The 18,987-nt window shown below is 40.0% G+C and overlaps 1 long non-coding RNA gene across 1 annotated transcript in view; it reads right to left on the reverse strand.

The window, feature by feature from the left end:
* Nucleotides 1-1,956: 1,956 nt before the first annotated feature.
* Nucleotides 1,957-18,987, reverse strand: part of LOC113918209 — a 68,625-nt gene continuing 51,594 nt past the window's right edge. Inside the window, exon 3 of the long non-coding RNA XR_003518475.2 lies at nucleotides 1,957-2,116. This is a non-coding gene — a long non-coding RNA (uncharacterized LOC113918209). The remainder of the gene's footprint in view (nucleotides 2,117-18,987) is intronic.

Genomic DNA, 18,987 nt, shown 5'->3' on the forward strand with positions numbered 1-18,987 from the left:
ATGGGTGAATATTACATATTGCTAGTGTGAGAGAGTATTCACCATCAGTTTTATTCCTATTTTTCATCTCTTATATGCAAACACTAAGAAACACGTATATAAGCAGATGGATATAGAAGGAGTTTGTTAAACTGTATCACTCCTTAAAAAATGTTCCTTTTCTGTGTTTGAATGCCCAAGGTAGTAAAGTGATCAATCTCTTTATTGTTTTGCAAAATAAGAAGAGGTCAGTTTATTTATTTATCTATCTATCCATCTATCTATCTGAGAGAGAGATAGAGCATGAGCAGGGGGAGGGCAGCGAGACAGGGGAGAGAGAGAGACTCCTCAAGCCGACTCCCGGCTGAGTGCGGAGCCCCATGAGGGGCTCAGTCCCACAACCCCTGACATCATGACTTGAGCCGAAATGAAGACTCAGACGCTCCACCGACTGAGCCACCCAGGAACCCCGGAAGAGGTCAGTTTTAATAGCAAGTGTGGTTAGAGACAACTGGTATGATAACCTCAGCTGCTTGTTCAGGCAGCTCACTTTTAGAACTGACTGTATAAATGGAGGTTGAAAAACTGGAAAATGGTCTCGACGGCTTCCTTGGAAATCCTTCATGTGCCCCCACAATTTCCCCTACCCATGGCTGGAAAGTTCTGACCTTCTCAATATCCATCCGTCCTTCTCTTCAGTGTCACTAACAGAATGCTAGTTCTCTTCAGGGGTTACCGGACACGGCTCCCGTACTCACCTTGCCAGACTGCCTTGCATTATGACCCAGTTCTTGCCAATGAAATCTAAGTTGAGTTGCCCGGGAAGAGGGCTGCCCCTGGAGCACTTGCTTTTCTGAGAAAAATGGGACCAACTCAGCTGGCACATCCCATATGCACTTTCACTTGCCTTTCTTCCTCTCCTTGGAAAGCAAGCACCGCCTCGGCAGGTGCAGCGGCCAATCTTACACACAACAGAATAAAAGCCAGAATGGGAGAACCCATTCACTGAGGAGCCTGGGTCTCTGTTGACAACTCTGGGAGGTTGCACTGGTCCTACACTGCTTACATCTAGGGTGTCATTGCATGAGAAAAGTAAGCCCCAATTGTTTAAACCCCTGTTGTCAGGTTTTTTATTTCTTGGCACCAAGTCCTAACGGAAACAAAGGATCATTCTTTTAGTCACACCTTGGGGAATACATGATTTATTTTTCTGGCCTCGAAGAACATGCTAAATGCTGCAGGGAATGCTAATGAACAGTTATACAATCACCTTTACGCATTATTATAGGCATTTGCTTTTCTGATCTAAATAAGGTAAACTTATAAAATAAATGTTTTGAACACCATCGAAAACATCACAAGGTTTTTGTAGGCAATCCTGTCTTTTAATTTTTGTTCTTGGAAGTAGTAAGCAGTCAGTAAATATTTCTCCAACAGAGGACTGTAAAAAGGCCACCTCTAACATTTTTTAACTTAACAGGGAATTGTAATAAATGTTTGAGAGTGACTTGCAAAAACCTATAAATTCAATTCTAACTGTTTGTGAAGTAGTTATTAATCACAATATTTGGCACATTGGAAATAGGATACAAAGTAATATAGTGTTTGAGTAACTAGGGAAACATTACCTGAAAGGAGAATGGTGATTTGTGACTTGGGGATTTACTACATTTATGAAAATTTATCAGTGAATTTCATCTACTGCTCTCCTAGATGACAAGTTGCCTGAACATTTCAAATGAATCACAGTAATTATTCATTGAGGAAGTGACTAAAAGTGTTGGGAGAAATCTTAAAAATGGCACAAAAATAACACTCCCGGATAGAAAACAATAATAGCAATATTCCCAAGCACTTTAGAGGTATTATATACACCTATCCTTTCAACAACCCTAAGCACGCATGTATTATTTTCCATTTTAAAGACAAAGAAACTTTCTTAAATACAGATGCATTTAAAAACTTGCCTAAGTTCACGCAAGCAATGAGGGGCCGGGAGGGATTAAAACTGAACTGGTCAGTTGCACTGATGTTATGGCTGAATCACCTCTTACGGCCAGTGATGATGAGCATTGCCAACACCGAATGCAACGTAGAGTGTACACAGAGCAGGCCGACTCGGAAGGGAAGCCAGCACCTGGAAGGAAGAAATAGCATGGAGTTAGGGTCCCATGCTCTGTGGCTTTTAGGCTGACAGACGTCTTATTTACCGGATGTGAGGAGAAAATCCTGGACAGCACGGGGCACAGAGGGCGACCATTGAATATATACAATTAGTTTAAGTCTGTGGTTGACCCTTGAAGACTTATGCAAGGGACAGGTTTCAAGTCCCTCAACTGGGGACAGAGGAACGGAACGGAGAGGGCGCTGGACTTAACTTCCTGCTTCAAGTCGAACCAAATTAGTTGCCTATTCAAATAACAACAGTTACTGGGGGGATATAAGGAAGACTTGGTCTCCAGGACATAACGTTTGTAACATCAAGGACACAATTCAGAAGTATTCCATGCGCGAAGAATCAGGAAGATGTGCCCCACACTCAAGAGAAAAGGACGGCCTCACTCAAATTTGGGATACACACCTGCCTAATGATATGACCATGCCGAGTTATCCACCTGCGTACAAGATAAGACATGGAATGGTTAACGAGCGTGTACCAGGAAAATCTTCACGCCGTGGCTGATAGTTTTATGGTCCTCCAGTTTCCATTCTTACTTTGCCTATCCAAGTGCCAGGCCAGCGCCTAGGTAAGATGCTTCATGTGCAACATTGACTCTGCCCTTGACTGATACATTTTAACATAGTCCACTGTCAAGAGCTTCCCAAAGACTTTATTTGTCCCATAACATCTCTTCTCATTATTCCACTAATCACTTGCTTGTGTTCCTTTTAAATGTTCAGCGGAAGGCCTTCCATGAAGACACTGCTGCTGATATATAGATTAATAAAATAGCCCCTTATATGGCAGTGAGCATCGATTCCCTGGCCAGCCCCAAGCTTGAGCAGTAGTCTCATGGATAAAAAGGTGATGGTGGTAGAAACTGAGGACCTGCCTGGCCTCAGAAACAGGGACCTACCATTAACAAGAGTCAGTAGTCATTGCTTTTTCTGAATGTCTGCTTTGCCAACCATCATCTACCCGGAATACCTGACACAGCTCCAGGGACCAGGCAGTTTTCTGGTGGCAAGAAACGTAATTATCTGGAAACCTTCCATCATCGAGGGTGCTGAGGCTAATGTTGAATCTGTTATCTTGCCTTCAAAAGCAGAGGAAAGCAAGGGAATGAGGGAATTTTTAGAGGTGATGAAAATGTCTTATATTTGGATCACGGTGGTGATCACATGACTCTATAAACTTTTGACTCCTGAACAACATGGGTTTGAACTGTGCAGGTCCACTTATACATGGATTTTTCCCAACAAATAACGTACAGTACTGTAAGAGCATTTTCTCTTCTTTATGATTTTCCTAACAATGTCTTCTTTTCTCCAGCTTTCTTTATTGTAAGAATACAGTATAGAATACCTAGGACATACAAAATGTGTGTTAATAGACTCTTTGTTATGAGTAAGGCTCCGGTTGAGAGTAGGCTATTAGTAGGTAGTTAAGATTTTGAGGAGTCAGAAGTCATACGTGGGTTTTTGACTGCATGGGGGTTGGCGCCCCTCACCTCTGTGTTGTTCAAGGGCCAATGCAAATTGACAAACAGTGCCACAGTATGTTTTGGCGTTTCTTGCAAGATGCGCTCTGGGCTCTAACCAGCCAGAAATACATGCTGCCATCTTACTAACTGCCAGAAAATACAGATCTCAGAACAAAACACAGAAATGGAAGTGGAGCCTCTCACCATTTCGCCTGATGACTCACTCTCGAAATATTTGTTCTAAATTCCCATGTGACTGAATTCTTCTGTTCTGGAGATATTAGTACTAAAGAAGGAATACTCCTACCCTGGATCACAGTAAAAGTTTTGCTGAATGGAAAGCTGAGACTGCTATCTCATCATTAAAAGTGACTAACATGACTAAATAAATTAGAAAAAAAAATAGTAGTAGGGGTGGGTGGGATGATGGCCTTTGACTATCAGTCATTATAGTCAGCTGCCATGTTGGGGAAGGATGGTTGGAACTGGAAGAAACCCTTGCGTTTCCATGGCAGGTCATGGAAAACCACCTGACACTCACAGGTTGGCTCATCAAAATCTCAGGTCTCTCAGAACTAAAGGTTTAGGTTAACCCAATGCACAAAGAAAGTTGACTAGGGAGGTGTTGACTAAGGTCAAGAAGTACTAAGGCTAGAACTGTTTTACAGAAAGCCCTGCCATGGACATTAAGTGGAAAACCCCAGGCTTCTCCTCTGGAACAGATAAGGGGAGATGGTCCTAATGTACACCTCTATCATTTTAATATTTAATATTTATCATTTAATGTTAAGCTAAAAATCATTTCTGGTGGCTGATCTATAACTCTGAGTGTACGAGGAAGTTTATCATGTGACATGGCTGACCCTCCCTCTACATTCAAAATCTAGATTGCCAAATTACAGGTATGCCTCCATGAGATAACTGAAGAGGTAAAGAAGAGCCTTGACTTTTTGTTTGATCACTTTTCTCATATATATTCTTGCTTTGCATTGGGAGCAAGCCCAAGGAAAAACAACTGTGAACCCTGGCTGGGTTATTGTTCTTGATTCTGGGTGAGGGGTAATGGCACCATGAACTGAATGGGAGAGAAGGGAAATCATCAACACCTGCTGTGACCTCTTGGCCAACTCAAGAAACGAATACTTACGGCCTCTGCCACCATTCCTTTGCTTGCTAGTGAGGAATGAACAGTTACAACCTCCATTTTAACAAATAAATTATGGCTTTTTTTCTTTTCCCTTTTCGTCTCTCTTCCTGGTTTTTGTTTTTTTTTTTTAAGATTTTATTTATTTATTTATTTGTCGGAGAGAGAGAGAGAGAGCACACAAGCAGGGGGAGCGGCAGGCAGAGGGAGAAGAAGACTCCTCACTGAGCAAGGAACCTGATGCGGGACTCGATCTTAGGACCCTGGGATCATGACCTGAGCTGAAGGCAGACTCTTAACCGACTGAGCCACCCAGGTATCCCTCTCTTCCTGTTCTTTACCATTTTGTGGTAGTGGTTAAATGTACCCATGGTTTCTGGGGTTACTGTGATCTGGGACAGAATCACCGTGGAGGAATTTATATCAAACAGACATCTTGGCCTGGGAAAACAGGATCTCAATGACATTACTGAATCCCGAGGCAATGGCTGAATGTGACTTTGAGTTGTCTCTGGTTGGGAAAGTGATGTGCGAAGTAGCGATTTTATGTGTGATAATTAGACTACGTTAGGCAGAGCCATCTTTCAATATGTGTGAGTAAACATATGTGGGGGTGGGCAGCCAACATGTATAATTTCAGAGAAAAATCCTGGGATGCCTCCCTGGTTTGCAGCAATTCTCCATAAGAGAAGTTTCCCCCGACACCCATGAGTGGATCTGCACAGTCATGCCTGCTTAGGTTAACTTTGGATCTCTGGCCCTCCTTGAACAGAGTCTATCAGATTCTTTCTTAGAAATTTGGAAATTTATGGGAGGTACACACAATTGTGGTCTCCGGAGCTGAGTCATGCTAACAGCAGTGCTATAGAAGAGAAGTCCACAAGCTGACTGAGCTCTCTAGAACATCTCTTGCTGTTGCTCTTCCTAATGAGGCTCAGTTGTTCCTTTCTTCTCTGGATTCAGTGATATACACCACTGACCTCTCCAAGAATACCTATTTTAGCCTCTTGACCTACTTAGAGTCAATTTCAGTTATCTGCAACCAAATGAACTACATAGAGAACAGAATTATAAATCTATACCGATTAGAGTGATGTTATCTTATAAAGGATTTTAAAGTTCTCAAAGTTCTCCTGAGGAGTTTCTGTATATAATAATAATAATAACAAGAATATAATATCTAAACTAATCTTTACTTCCAGCTCAAGCTCTGCACTGGGCACTTTTCCTGCAGTAACTTGTATCCCCACGATGGTCCTCTGAGGCAAATACTACTCTTTCCTAAAAAAATTGAAGTACAGTTGATGCGCAATGTGACATTATTTCAGGTGTACAACATAGTGATTCGACAATTCTATTTTTTTCTCTATGCTCTCCACAGGTGTGGCTACCATCTGCCACCATACAATGCTATTATGATTCTATTGACGGGGGTGGGGTGAGGGGCACCTGGGTGGTTCAGTGGGTTAAAGCAGCCGACTCTTGATTTCAGCTCAGGTCATGATCTCAGGGTTGTGAGATTGAGTCCCACGTTGGGCTCTGCACTGGACATGGAGCCTGCTTGGGATTCTCTCTCCCTCTCTAAAAAAAAACAAAAAACCCCCAAAACCCAAAAACCCAATACTATTGACTATATTCCCTATGCTGTACCTTTTATTCCCGTGATTTATTCCTTCTGTACCTGGAAGCCTGCACCTCAGACTCCCCTCATCCATTTTGCACACTCCCTCCACCCCTCCCCGCCGGCAACCACCAGTCTGTTCTCCGTAGTTACTGGTCTGTTTCTGCTTTTTGTTGTTTGTTTATTCATTTGTCAGGGGACTATTGCTCTAACCTTATTTTACAAATAACTGTAGCTCAGAGAGGTTAACTAACTGACCCAATAGCATACCTCTAGGTAAATTGTAGAAATGCGATGAAAAATCAAGAACTCACTTAGATAGTGAGCAAATGAGCCAAGATCCCGTCCAGGACTTAATGACTCTAAAACACATATGTTTAGCTATGTATTTATTAATTCAGTAAATATCTACTGAATTCCTAATGCAACAGGAGGCAGACTACCGGGGACATCAATAGCTTGGGTTCTAGAACCAGAGGTTCTGTATTTGAATCTTTCGATTCTCTTCCAATTTCAAGCTGTGTGACCTTGTGAAAGATACTCACCTTTCTTTTTTTAAAATTTTTTAAAAATATTTTATTTATTTATTTGACCGAGAGAGAGATAGCGAGAGCAGGAGCACAAGCAGGGGGAGTGGGAGGGGGAGAAGCAGGCTTCCCGCCAAGCAGGGAGCCCGATGCGGGGCTCGATCCCAGGACCCTGGGACCATGACCTGAGCCGAAGGCAGACGCTTAACGACTGAGCCACCCAGGCGCCCAAGATACTCGCCTTTCTGTGCCTCTGTTTTCTCATATTAAGGTAGGAATGGTAACATAACTACTTAATTGAATTGCTATGAAAAATAACTCAGTTAAGGGGCGCTTGGGTGCCTTAGCTGATTAAGCGTCTGCCTTCAGCTCAGGTCATGATCCCGGGTCCTGGGATCGAGTCCCACATCGGGCTCCTTGCTCATTGGGGAGCCGGCTTCTCCCTCTCCCATTCCCCCGTTTGTGTTCCCTCTCTCTGTCAAAGAAATACATAAAATCTTTTAAAAAATAACTCAGTTGATACATTTAAAGTGCTTTGGGCTGTGCTTGGCACATCAGTGACAGCTATTTCTATGCTAGGAGTGATGAGTAAGTCAGGAAATGTCTCTGCTTTCGTGTGCTGGGGGTGAAGATAGGGAGGAGGTTTCCTATTTGGAGAGGCTGGCCAGGGGGAGGCTCCTCTGAAGAGGTGGCATTGTACCAAGATCCTGGAGATGAGTGCTTTGGGAAGAAGCAACAGCAAGTGCAGGTCTTGAGGGGAGAGGGACTGTGGCACGTTCAAGGTGGGGCTGGAGTAGCTTCGGAGAGTGAGCAGGTGGGAGTGTGGGAGGACAGAAAGTCAGACAGGGTATCGGGGCCAGATCCTGAAAGCCCCGAGGGCCTAGGCAAAGAATCTGGATCTATTTAAGGCATAAACAGGGGCATCAGAGAGTTGGGAACAGAAGAGTGACATTATCTGATGTTAGTTTTAAGAGATCAGTCTGGCTGAGATAAGACATCCAGGGGCTGATAACATAGAGGGCAAGGGCAGATTCAGGAAATCGGTTGGGGGCTAGCAGGAATTCAGGCAAAAAAAAAAAAATAGATAGCATCTGAGGTGAAGGTGGCAGAAATGGAGGTGAGGACAAGCGGTCCAATCCAGGATATGTTTTGAAGATGGATCATTGAAGATTTGCTAATGGATTTGCTGTCTGTTATGTAGGGAGAGGGAACTCAGTGACTTCCAGTGTTTGGCCCCAGTCAACAGGTGGGTGCCATTCCTTTAAGCGAGATAGAAAGTATTTCAGTCCTGATTCTGTTAGAAGAAAGAAATCGTACCGGTTATTTTAACAGAGGTAACTTAATATAAGCATTTTAGTATTTTTTAAAAGCCCTGGGTATTAAAGAACTAAAAAGGGAAAATGAGCACGAATGTATCCCTGAGGTCGTGCCCCTGGGTAACAGCTCTCCCTCACAGGGCTGGGAGACCAAAGGGAACAATGATGCTTAGCAGCCTGGAAAAGGGGTCCCATAGAGCTGACAGTAAGATGAAAATGGGGAGCTGCATTTTGCTATCCTCTCTCAGCTTAGAGGAAGAGCCTCAAAGAACGAGGATCCAGACCTTTGAGAAGGGGGTGCCAGGTGGATGGTGCTGCTGGTTTCTCTCTGGAGGTGTAATGACATCTGGAAAAACTTCAGGCTGGAGTCCCTGCTGGTGGTGGAATGAACTGCGGCCAGGTGAAACAGCATTGTCAAGGTCACAGTGACAGGAACAGGAAGACAGAACCAGAAGAGAAAGCAGACCAGAAACAGCGAGAGTCCCCTTCTCCTCCCTCAGGCTGAAGTCTCCCATTAGCATCCCCCACCTGTTAGGGGAGCGGCTCGCAAAGCAGGAATGGGGATGGTCGAGTCCGAGCCCAAGCACCACAAAATAGGAGCTAGAAGGGTGGGTCCAAGCTGAGAGATATCTTAACAATGGAGAGAGGAAACTTGGTGGAGGGGGCACATTTAGGGAGGGAAGAATTAAGGATTCTCTTCCATGGATCTATGACGATGACAGACGCAGGTGTTGAGGAGACAATGGCTTGTACTATCAGGACATCAAAGAAAGGTTGAAGCTGGACATAGAAATTTTCGAGTCAACAGCTACCATGCCCTGAGCTGTCTTCATAAACAAAAGAAACCAAAGTAAGGCCTTACTAACTGAATCCTCAACATCTAATGCTTTCTTCCCTGAGCTATACAAAAGCGTGTTATAATTGTATTTCCATAGGTCAGTTCAGATCATTTTTCTTTTTGCTTAAAATTTTGATAATGTGGGATCTAGAAAAAAATGGAACAATCTAGATACAATCTTTTAATCTGACAAAATAAGTTTAGGGCTTGGTGGAATGGTAGAAACAATGTCTAAATGTCCTCCATTCCGTGATCCTGCTTTTGGTAAGGGTCATATATAAATGATCCCAGAAATATAACTGCCTTGATTTAGAGAAAGAAAGTTTCTGTCCGCAGCATTTTGTAAAATATAGCATTGCACACACACACAAAAAATTCATAAATTTCTTTAACTGAACCAAAATCATGACATGTATTAATTAGATATTTTCTACTTACATCATTATCATTTGAAAAGACCTTAAAACACTTTACAGAAATTCCAAGTAATTAATCACTGAGAGAATCCTAGACATTGATAGAAGCAGATATGTAATTCCCCCCTATAATTATGGAAAAGACAAGACATTACGCATCTTCCAGAGTCCCAAGGATTACTCATCTTAGGATTTAGACACCCTGAACATGCTTGTAGGTCTGACACTGGGGCGGCCCGCCGTGAGTTTATGGCATGGAAGATTAAAGAGTCTGCTAAGAAAGAACTCATCCAGGCCAAGAAGGTTGGCATACAGCTATGCCCTGTATTTGAGCCCCGGTCATGGTTGGGCATGGGAGAGTGTGGAGTACGTCTGCCCAGAAGCTATTGCTCTGACCCACCTCCATGGATTCATCTCCGAGTTCCAGGCAGAGTTGTGTGGCCAAAAAAAAATTAAGGTTTTCTCCATAAACTTTGTAAGACATTTGTTTTTCAGCTGAGCATTTACTGTGTTTTTTTGTTTGTTTGTTTTGTTTTGTTTTTTATCCCTGCCCAGCATTCCTTACTCCCTTCCTCTGGTAGCAGTGTTTTCCCTTCTTTGTGGAATTGCCCCACCTTATCTTTTATAATGACTTAATGATATTTTCAGTCTCGATATCTTATCTCCAAGCTGCAGTGATTGACCCAAGGAAAAGTACATGACTCAAACTGGGACAAATTTTGTCTTTGGTGAGATGTTGTGTATGGCTTTTGAAAGAGAGAAGTGGTTTGTCTCCTCTGCGGTTGCTGAGTTGGAATGGTGGAAATCTGGGTTGCTCTGAGGCAATCTCTCATCAGATTCATCACATTCACCCCCAAAGACAATCTCTTCATAGTATGAGGGAATGAGACCAAGAGAGAGAGAGATGCAAGACTTTGAAATGGTCAGAGGTAAATAAGGACCAAGGAGGGGGCAGTGAAGAGAGTAAAAAGGGTAGAGAGAGCATGGGGAGAGATTGATTCTAACATTGTAGCATCTCTAAAGACTCTAAAACCATACTGTAGATTTCCTGGTCACATATAATCTAGTATATAACCATTGTCTAAAGTTCAGATAGTTGTTTAACAGAGGTTAGTGTGAAAGTAGAGGAAAGGGATTTTGCTATAATACCAGAGGTGTCTGGCCCAATGGGGCCTCTGTAGAATGTGGCCAAGCTCTAGTACCTCAAGTGCCCTGGCATATTACCAGCATCATCAGAGGGATGCATCCAGAAGCACTCTAGAGGCAGAGGTCAGGGCCTTAAGAATTGGCAACCGTTGAAACAGCTTTAATAGCATCAAAAGGCAAAAAAAGTGGTAAGAAAGGGCAAAGGAAGCTTTAGTAGAAGTGAAGAAGGGGTACAGTGCCTTTGGCATGCATGGCAGTGCCCTTGACATTCACCAGACATGGCCATCCTCACGAAGTTTATAATCATTGATGGGCTGTATCAAGTGTAGGCATATTGCCAAAAGGAGGGTGAGCAGAGTTCAGAAGAAGAGAGGAAAAATGAGCAGACACCACGTGAAAACCAAAGTGAGAACCCTCTGGAGCCTCATGAAAAAGATGGGAATGGGGGCGGGTCTTTGAGGTGCAAGCAATATTGGGAGTGGCTCTAACTGTAGATGCAACTCTGTGTTTACACAGACTGAAGAGATCTGAGAAAAACAGGTCACACGAAGCTTTGCTTTCTCAACTGGCAAAAACACACACACAAATGAATGATGACTGCACTAAATGTGAGAACCATGTGCTCGTCTTCAGTCGCAGAGGAAGACAAGACTCATTGAGCTGCTGGAATTGACACGAGAACAATAAAGCAAGAAACAGGGGCTAAGACTGTATCCTTGGGAAGACTGGCAAAAGCTGAGCCGGCACCAAGGTCAGGAACAGAGCCAACATCTAGAGGAGCAGGAAAATCAGACTGTGAGGAATGAGGAATGATCCAAGGACAGAGCTCGCTGGGGCTGGCAGAAGAAGCAAAGTTTCCACTGTCCAGACAAATGTACTGTGGCAGAGTCCCTTTAGATTCTGTGTCTGGGAGACTGAGTTCACCTGGTTCAAGGGCAAGGGTCTCAACCCAGAGTCTGGGAAACACATTTTTCTCCAAGCCACATAGAGAAGAAAAACATGTCCAACTTGAGAATTAGAAGACAACTTTCGTATCTCCTCTTTCTAGTTCTCTACTGAAGCTATAAAGTCAGAGGATTTGTTATTTTTAATAAATAACAAATGGGATAAAATGAGATAGGATAAAGCACTTTGAAAAGCTGAAAGCTTTAAAAAACTAAAAGATATTTTAAAAATGTGTAGGTCATTGTAATCAGCATGGTCCACAGCTCCACACTTGGGTGAACATCATGTCTCTCACCTTTTTCCATCTCTTTCCTCTCTCCTCTTGGCCTCTGCACTTTCATTTCTTTCTCACATTGCACAAGCAACACACATATAGTTGGCATATTCACACGCAACACACATCCAAGTGCATGTGTGTGTGTGTGTGCATGCACACGCACACACACACACATCGTGGCTTACATTCATCTGGGAGTGGCTGTTTGCTTGTGGCTGATGTCTGTTGATTGACAGTTTCCTTGTAGTACCAGTGGTCAAAGACTTAACAGTGTCATCCAATTTGTATGCCTTATGATTTCTTTACACACACACACACACACAGTTTGTTTTAAGCTTGGAAAAGAGATGGACTTCTACCAAATTGAGCACTATCCCCAACATACCTCCCACCTTCACTCCAAGACCTTTTGGGCTGAAGTTGAGGAGTCACTTACTGCTTAATTTATTCTAGAACATCCTAAACAGAACAAGTATTTACATAAATAATGGATCTGCGAATAGAAATGGTATCATTGGCATTATTTTACAGCTTACTGGTTGTTGACTGATACTTAAGGCATTGACAGGAGACTATTAAGAGAATCTACTGGTTGGTGGGCAATATCCCCTCTTCAGGCTGTCCCTTATCTCTAAGTGGAAGTTGAAGTTCTTCAGAAATGTTATTATTTAATACTTATAGGAAATTGCTCTCTTTGCATTGCTATGAATTTTTGTGTGATATACGGATGAGGATTTTGTATCTTTGCCTACATATAATGCTGATAAAGGATTTAATTTAAGGAGTTTAGCTAATGAACTCATTAACTGATGTGAGAAAACTCTTGATGAGTCAAATATTTTGGATCAGGGAATTCAACCGCATTTTATGATGCTTTTAATGAGAGCAGAAACTGTGAGACATGTTTCAATTTACCATTACCACCACAGTCAATACAGTAAAATAGATCCTGGTAGTAAGAGCAAGTATCCACTTGTTGTCCTGAAGAGGAGAGTGGTGTCAAACAGCTGATTAATTGTGGCAGTGCTCTTTAAATAACTACTGGTTGTTATTTTCCTTCTGAAAATGCATTATTCTGAAATGTAAATGAGTAATGGATGATTCAGTGAAGGAGAGAGATTCCTGTCATTACAAAAATTCTGGGTGTAAATGAGTTGAGCTCCAGCTGGTAAAACCTACTCTCAGGGAAAACATTAACATTTTAACAAAAATGTAGAGAACTTCATTTTACTCTGAGGAGAAACTGAGTTAATTCTGAATGCATGTTGACTTTGAAAAAATGATAATAATAGGAGGAAATATATAATACATGAATAGATTCTATCTGCCTAAAAGAAGGAAAAGGACCTAATCAAACAAATTATGTAAACTGACTCAAGAAAAAGACAGAAAATCTCAACAAACCTATACCAAGTGAAGAGAGCTAATCAGTAATAAAACCACCCAACAAGGAAACAACTAGAACCAGATGGCTTCACTGGTGAATTCCACCAAACATTTAAAAAAGAATTAATAGCAGTCCTTCCAAACTTTCCCAAAAGTAGAAGAGGAGAGATGATTTCCTAACTCATTCTATGAGGCCAGCATTACCATAATACCAAAACTAGATAAAGACATCACAAGAAGAGAACATTACAGACCAATACCCCTTATGAATACATGATGCAAAAATCTTCAACAAAATACTAAGAAGTTGAATTCAATAGCATATTCAAAGGATTATGCACCATGACCAAGTTAGATTTATTGCATGAATGCAATAATGGTTCAAAATGGAAAAAAAATCAATGTAATATATGACATTGACAACAAAGTAAGAAACCACATGATCATCTCAATTAACACAGTCAAGGCTTTTGAAAATATTTTACACTCTTTTCTGATAAAAACTCTCAGGAAACTAAGGACACAAGGGGACTTCCATAACATGATAAAGATCACTATGGTGAAACATCATAAGGAAACATCATACTAAGTGGTGAAAAACTGAAAGCTTTCCCCCTTAGATCAGGAACAAGACAAGGATGCCTTCACTCATCATTGCTATCAACATTGTGCCGGAAGTTCTAGTTAGAGTTTATTAGACAAGAACAAGAAAGCACCCACATTGGAAAGAAAGATGGAAAACTATCTCTACTCACAGATGATATGATCCTACATACAGAAAATCCCAAATAATCCACAAGAAAGCTACTAGAGCTAATAAATGAATTCAGCACAGTTGCAAGGTACAAGATTGAATCTTACAAACCAAGTCATACAAAAATGACGTAGGTTTCTATTACACCTATAATGAACAATCTAAAAAGAAAATTAAGAAAACAATTCCATTTATAGTAACACCTAAAAGAATAATATATCCAGGAATAAATATAAGGAGGAGGTGAAAGACTTGTATACTGAGAACTCCAAACCTTTGCTGAAAGTAAAGAACACCTAAATAAATAGGAAGACATCCCAACGTTCATGAGCAGGAAGCTTAATATTGTTAAAATATCAATAATACCCAAAGCAATCTACAGTTTCAACTCAATCCCTATCAAAATTTCAACAGCCTTTTGAGAAGAAATAGAAAAGCTAATCATCAAATTAATGTGGAATTTCTGCGGGCTCTGAGTAACCGAAAGAGTCTTGAAGAAGAGCAAAGTTGGAGGACCTAGACCTCTTGATTTCAAAACCTACAAGAAATCTGTAGTAATCAAAACAATGTGTAACTGACATAAGAATTGACATAGACCAATGGAATAGAATGGAAAGTCCAGAAAAAAACCCATACATCTATGACCAATTGATTTTTGACAGGGTGCCAAGTCCATCCAATGAGGAAAGAACAGTCTTTTCAACAAATGGCATTGGAACAACTGGATTTCCACACGTAAAAGAATGAAGCTGGACCCTTACCTCACACCGTATACAAAAATTAACTCAAAATGGATCAGTGACTTAACTATAAAGGCTAAAACCCCAAAACTCTTAGAAGAAAATATGAAGTCCATTCTTCATGCTTTTGAATTGTATTCTCAGATAGACAGCAAAACCACAGGCAACCAAAGAAAAAATAAATAAATTGGATTTCACTAAAATTAAAAACTTTCATGCCTTATATGAAATAAAGGGCTTTATCAAGAAAGTGAAAAGATTCTACAGAATGGGAGGAAAATTTTGTAAATCATAGAGCTGATAAAAGTTTAATATCCAGAATAGAAAGAATTACAACTCAACAACAAAAAGATAAACAACCTAGTTTTAAAATGGGCAAACGACTTGAATAGACATAACTCCAGAGAACATATACAAATAGTCAATAAGTGCATGAGAAGATTCTCAGCGTCGTTAGTCACTCAGGAAATGCAAATAAAAATCCTGAGATACCACTTCATACCTCTCATTACTCTACTGATCATTTTTTAAATGTGGAAAATAACAAGTGTGAGTGAGAATTTGGAGAAATTGTAATTATCGTAGATCACTAGAGGAATTAGAAAATGATGCAGCTATTATGGAAAACAATTTGATGGTTCTTCAGAAAGTTAAGCATAATTACATGACCTGACAATCTCACTTGTAGGAATGGACCCTAAAGCCCTGAAAACAGGGGTTCAAACAGATACTTGCACACCAATGTTCATTGCAGGCATATTCATAAGAGTACAAATGTGGAATCAAACCAAGTGTCCATCAACAGATGAATACATCAACAAAATGTGGTACATACATACAAGGAATATTATTCCATAAAAAGGAAAGAAAATTTGATACTGCTACAACTTGTCTGACCTTGAAAATATTATGCTATGTAAAGTAAGCCACACAAAAGACAAATATTGCATGATCCTACTTATATGAAATATCTAGAATAGGAAAATTCATAAAGACAGAAAGTAGATTGGTGGTTACAGAAGGGTGGGGATGGGAATGAGGACTTTTAGTTTCATGGTTACAGAGTTTTTGTTTGGGGTGATGAAAGATTTTTGGAAATGGAGGTGCTGGTTGCACAACATTTTAAATGTAATTAATGCCACTGAATTGTACACTTAAAAACGCTAAAAATGTAATAATTTATGTTATATATATCTTATCACCATAAAAATGTCTAAAAGATTGTGTGCAAATAGATCATATCCCTACATGTGAAAGCAAAAACTCTCTACAACTTCTAGAAGAAAACGTAGGGGAAAAATCTTCACCACAAAGATGTCTAAAATAGTTCACAAAGCATTAAAAATAAAAGAAAACAATGCTAAGATGGATGTCATTAAAATTTAAAACCCCTGCTCTTCTAAAAACACCATTAAGAAAAAAGCAAGCCACACATTGGGAGAAATTACTTTAAATGCACGTACTAACCCAAAACTTGGATCCAGAATATATAAAGACCTCACACAAATCAATAACAAAAGACAAACAATCCACTTAAAAATAGGCAAAATATTTGAAGGCACTTCCCAGAAAGGTGCATACAAATAAGCAATAAATACCCAAAAATATGTTCAACAGCATTAGTCATCAGGGAAATATAAATAAAATTACAAGAAGATATCACCACACAAGTGTTAGAATGATAACGATTAAAGCTTGACAAGGTCAATTGTTGGCACGGATGTGGCATCTAGAATTCTCATAACCATTGCCGGGAATTCCTGCTGTAACATGTACAACCACTTGGGAAGGCAATTTGGCAATTTCTTCAATGTACAGCTGCCATAAAACCCAGAAATTCCCTTTTTGGCCACGTTTCACTCAGGAAAGATGAAAATGTGTCCTCATAAAGAATTATATACAATTGTTCACAGAAACCCTATTCCTCATAACCCCAAAGAGGAAACAATCCAAATGTCCATCAGTAGGTGAGTAAATACACAACTGTGGAAGCTGAGATATATCTACATAAAGGAATAATACACGGCAGTGAAAGGAACAAATTCTTGGTATCACAACCAAGGGAAATGAAGTCAGGCAGAGAAGAATAGATACGGTATGATTTCACATAATGAAATTTCTAGAAAAGATAGCAAGAAGAACAGTGGTTGCCTAGGGTTGGAGTTGAGGTGGGAAGTTGACTTGGAATTATCACAAGAGAATATCTTTGGGTGATAGAAATGTTCTGTATCTTGATTCTGGTAGTGGTTGCGTAGGTGAATATATTTGTCAAAACTCACCAAAATATACACATCAATTGGATTATACATAATATATACATTAATAAAGATGATAAAAAATTGATGTCATGAAAGAGATGAAGGCTCAGGAACATTCTAATCAAAGAAGGCTGAAGAGAGATAATAAACAAATGTAATGCTTGAAACTTATTTGGATCCTGGTTAAAAAAAAAGCCATAAATAATATCTTCAGACAGAAAGATTTTTAAAACATATAAAATATCTTTGAACTGAGGCTGAGGGTAAATGGGCAACCATTATACAATTCCATCAACTTTTCTGTATTTTGAAAACTTTCATAATAAAATACTTGGAAAATAAATTATTTACAATAATGTGAAAAAAAATCCACCAGCAAAAGGCCTGAAACTTCCTCCAGTTGCAAACTTTTGTCATACTTATGGGTTGTAGAACCAAACATAATTTTTTTAATCTTTCAAAACTTCTCTGTATTTTCCAAATGTTACATATTACTTTCAGGAAAGAAATGGTTTTTAATTTGAAAACTTTCAAGTTTAAAGAGTCATTTTGTTTCGTGATTGCAAACTAGGAACCCAAATCAAATTTAAAGTACATACATGCTTTTAGGGTTCCTATCAAACCAGGTCAAAAATATTAGCTGAGTGACTGCATGAAGGAATCAGCTATTTCTAAACCTTACATATAAGCCATATGTGAAAGTGTTTCATAAGTAAAGTTATTTTATTATTATACATTATTACTCAACATAGAAAGAAAGGCAATATGAAAAATGTCAAGTGGTAAGAAAGATCTGCTTGTTACAACAAAAATTATTTTCTCTTTTTGCTCAATTACAGGTAAATGATTAGAACGTGTTTTATACATCGAAGCCCGCAGGAGCTTTGTCTTTCCTCACTACCCCATTGACGCCACTGAACTTTGCGAAGTCTCCTTTCTCTTTCACCCACAACCAAGACTCCCAGAGAGAGATACCTTGTTTTTGAATTCTATGCTATTTTAAAGTAACTTAATTGCTTATCCATTATTTTACTTGAAAACCTCAGAAAGTGGGCTATATTGATATAGCATTCCTTCAGGTACTTCTATTTTTTTAAAAGATTTTTATTTATTTATTTGAGTGAGGGAGAGAGAGAGCACGAGCAGGGGGTGGGGCAGGCAGAGGGAGAGGGAGAAGCAGACTCCTCGCTGAGCAAGAAGCTCGATGTGGGTCTTGATCCCAGGACCCTGGGATCATGACCTGAGCCGAAGGCAGATGCTTAACTGACTGAGCCATACAGGCGCCCTTCAGGAACTTCTATTAAGATCTCTTTATGTTGACTATTTTTTTCATCATGGAATCTTTCAGTCATGAAGCATTTATGAAGTGTCTATCATGTTCTAAGCAGTATTGTAGGCACGGAGAATCACTGATACAGATATATAACACTTCTCATACTATACACAAAAGTTAACTTAAAATGAATTGTAGGCCTAAATGTAAGAGCTACAACCATGAAACTCTTAGAAAAAAATATAGGAGTAAATCTTCGTGATTTCAGGTTGAGCAAAGCCTTCTTATGTACAACACCAAAAGTACAAATGACAATATAAAAAATAGATAAATTTGACTTCATCAAAATTAAAAACTTCTGCGCTTCAAAGAACATCATTAGGAAAATGAAAAGACAATTCACAGATGGGAGAAAATATTTGCAAATCAAATATCTGATAAGGGACATAGATCTAAAGTATATAAAGAGCTCACACAACTCAATAATAAATAGACAAATAACCTGATTTAAAAATGTGCAAAGGAGAGGCGGAGCAAGATGGCGGAGGAGTAGGAGACCTGGATTTCATCTGGTCTCAGGAATTCTGCTGAATGGGGATCAAACCATTCTGAACACCTACAAACTCAACGGGAGACTGAAGAAGAGAGTAGCAACAACTCTCTGAACAGAGAAGCGACCACTTACTGGAAGGTAGGACGTGCGAGAAGTGAATCCGAGGCGAT

The sequence above is a fragment of the Zalophus californianus genome, chromosome 15 (assembly GCF_009762305.2).
Source record: "Zalophus californianus isolate mZalCal1 chromosome 15, mZalCal1.pri.v2, whole genome shotgun sequence".
NCBI lineage: Eukaryota > Metazoa > Chordata > Mammalia > Carnivora > Otariidae > Zalophus > Zalophus californianus.